This window comes from Pleuronectes platessa, chromosome 6 (genome assembly GCF_947347685.1).
Source record: "Pleuronectes platessa chromosome 6, fPlePla1.1, whole genome shotgun sequence".
Lineage (NCBI taxonomy): Eukaryota > Metazoa > Chordata > Actinopteri > Pleuronectiformes > Pleuronectidae > Pleuronectes > Pleuronectes platessa.
Window position 1 is genome coordinate 23,458,659 of NC_070631.1, and position 3,920 is coordinate 23,462,578.

Genomic DNA, 3,920 nt, shown 5'->3' on the forward strand with positions numbered 1-3,920 from the left:
GGGTCGATGATGCAGCACAGGACGACTTCTCTTCTCCTCTCCTCTCCTCTCTCATCCATCTCTGTCTTTCCCTGCCCCCCCCCCCCCCCTCTTTCTACAAACTCCTTCTCTTCTCTCCAACGATCAGGATAACACCCCATCTCAATGCAGACACCAAGAATGCAGGATTCTGGAAGACAAAAGAAAAACAAAAAACAACCGAACACACTGGGATAAACTATATTTTGGAAAACAGCCTAATCAAGGTTGTACAGTGCATTTAACACTCGGCTTTCTCAAAGAAAACCTTTATGATGGAAAAAAAATATTTACTCTATTTGAAATCTTGATTTGTGTGATAAATTTAACCCTTGAGATCAAGAACCCTAATGTCCAACTTTAAGATTTTGTTCAAATCTTGCTCTTTATTGACTTTGAGTTGTTTTGTTGTTGTTCATCCATAGCTTCAGAAAGAAGATCATTGATTCTCCTCGTATGGGAACAAGAGTCGAGGCTCGCAATACTGCAGCAAGTCCATTACTAAACATTGGGAAACATTTCAACCGGGACTTGTATGGCTCTTCATCTAAGGACTTTTAAATGCGAGGAATTTAAAAGGAGTAACCCCATTGCAGCTTTACAGAACCTAACATCTCTGGGAGATTCTCTACTGTACATACTGAACTATGTAAATAACATTACTGCTGACAGAAACAGCCGACAACAAAACCTCATCTGACTCTAATGCATTCGAGTATAGTATTTCTACTCCCCCCCCCCCCCCCACACACACACACACACACACACTGCAGTATATAGTAAAAATCTAAATCGCAGCTGTCCAAGTTAAGACTTACAAGTCTGAGCTTACTACTTTTGTTATACCCTTTCTTCACCAGTGTGCAGTTTACTCCAGTTTATGGCTCCAGCATACAGTGATCAGTTTACTCTACAAATGTCTTAAGACTGTGTGAATATGGCTGAACAGGCGTTGGCCTTCTCTCAGAGGGAAGCCTCAAGTGCTGCACTTAAGGTGATGTCACTAATATGCCTCTTCGCTGCTTGCAGTAGTCACAGGAATCATTGCAAATCACCCCCACAAAAACGAAGACGATAATTCTTAACAAGAACAAAAAGCGAGAGAGTGAGCAACTACTGAGCTGTACAACCTCAAGTTTTCATGCAAGATTCATCAATAGAATCATGAATCAAAACAAATAAACTAAAGTTGTACATCTTAAGTTGTTAAAGTTGTGCCATTTTATGTTGATCGATTTTGGCAGCATCTTTACATATGAAAATGAATTCAGATTGAACACCTTTGTATTTTTGGTTGACCTACTAGGACCTTGTCTGCAGTAATGAGGACATTCTCCCTCTGTTTAGAATAAAAAACATCTCCATCCAGACGAGAACACAACAACAACCTGCGTCAACTATCCATCAAATACCAGAGAACAACGCTGTTGGCCAGGTAATAAGGGGCGAGTCAGACGTTTCTGAATTCTGGTAATGTGAAGCAATGATGCTGAATTTAGCTCCACATTTCTAATAAGACATAGTCGTGCTGAATAGACTTATAGAAAAACTGTTACATGGCCACCATTGTTGTTTTTTGTCTAAGGCTCATGCTCAGGACACAAAGCTGCAGTGGGCAAAGTAAACTGTGACATCATTATTTCCCAAACGCTCCATTCTACATGTACACACCGACTGCTATTTTTAATCTCAAGAGGCCCAAACACAGAGGAGAACATTTGTTTTGCATTAATGTGGACACGGGCTCAATCAATTTGAAATATATATCAATCTGAACTGATCGTTCGAACAATCCTGGGATCAGTCTCTAAAACACTCACCATTTTTTGCCACAATTTATTCCAAATTTCTAGAAGAAATACAAATGACATGATTTCAGTGTGTCCATACCTGCAGCTACTATCCTGGTCGTGGTAGCCAGTATTGTTCCTGTAGCACTCTTATTGTGACATTGTGCTTATATGACAACCAGGGAGATACTTTAAAATGTTTCCCATGTTTTTGTCACATGAACAAAAAGTTGCGCCCTTCTCCCTTAATAAAAAGACAAACCTGCAAGGGCATGTTTTACCCGGGTTTGTGACTCACCACTGTACCCATTAGCACAGTAGTAACTTCTGTCGCCCTATAACCACTTGACATGTCTGCATCAATGACTCCGATTGTCACAATATCGGTGACATTGCTCCAGGTACGATTCGACCATGTGACGAGTTGCGGTTGAACCGTGCGACCCTGCACGCTGCTCTTGTCCTTCCCAGCATGGCTCTTCAGGCTGACACATTGTAACTGAGCCTCCTAAAACACCAAACCCAGGCCGAGTCACAAAGAGAATGAAATTAGCTGTGTAATAAAAGCACATGGTTAATGGTTTCACATGTGGAATTGGCATGCTTTGGTCATTTTGGAGGGGAAATGCCTGATCATACTGTAAACCACGAGGAGTGATTGAAACCATTTCACTGAGCGGTTTGACCACACAAGGTGATCTGCGTTCTGTGAGACAGCAGCTTATTTACCAGGCAACATCCCCAGGAAAATACAGTCCAGTGAGGGACTGATTATACTGCATTATGTTGGACTGCAATGTATTTACACTCTGGTAGGGATGCACTATTAACACATGCATTGTGGACGAGTCAAAGTTAGAACCTTAAATATCAGCTGCATCAAAAAATAATATTAAAACTAAATCAAGAATGTTACTTTACATGTAACACAGGTTTATCTAAACTGTATATTGGATGAGAAGGGTTCACTGAGGGGGTTGTATGGTGCATCCCTACACTATATACAGTATAAGGAGCAGATAGCTAGATGTGCAGTATGTTTTTTTAGAACGGTAGCTAGCTAACTCTCAGGAAGCTGTGTACAAAGTAATGTATTAAAGGCTCATTTCGGAAATGATCAGCACATACACAAGTTGAACGATGCTGTCGTGATGTGGCCATGGCTGAAATGACACATCACTCCAAAGCATACCCTGTTAGGCAAGTTTGGGCTTTGGATGAAATAGCCCCTCTGCCACTGATTTTCCAAGCTGGGCCTTTAAGACAATATGAAAGCAGCCCTTATGCTGAATCTAATGATGCTGTCTATGCCGGCTCTGCACAGACCTGGGCTTATATCTATCAACCGTCTTAGGGCAGGAACGCTGGGCCCTCATTCAACAAAAGTTTCTTTCACTTCAGCCTTGAAGTATCTCTGCGAGCATTTGAAAAAAAAGAGTGAACGACTGAAACAGTATTTACATCCATTTGGTCTCAGCAGAAATGTTTTTGCTTTTGATATGTACATGCTCATTTGAGAAAAACAGTGCACTTGCTGAGACATCAGCATGGTGATTTTTTTTATATCTAAAGTTTGCATACAGCAGGCGGTACTGTCTCTCATATGGCATATATTGTGATTTAGACGTCTCCTCCTTTAGGATTGGTTTCCCAGGGCCCAGGACACGCTGTATTTTACATCAAATCTTTGAAAAAGGAAAATTGCAAAGGAAAAAGCCCAGATGGCTAAGTGGTCATGTCAGGCTTCGAAGCAACATTACCTGTGTGATCATTGGTCCGGTCTCCTCTCTGGGTACTCTGTTTCTGAGGACCTGACGATGAACTGAGAAATACCTTAACAAGGAACTGACGATACCTTAACCCTGATGAGCACATATTTGTACCACTCCAGGTGCCTCTAAGAACTCTTGATTTAATTCAGATGTGGTGCAGAACCAGCAAAACAAGTAGTGACACAGTAGTTTTTTTCTACTAAAGACTACACACCCTGACCGAGCTCTGAAGCCAGATGGATTTTACTGCAGATTTGAGGTCAATTCATTTTCAACTCGAACATCTGAACCCAAGAAAATAAATGACTGAAAACAGTTTTCCCCAACTGTTCAACTTGAT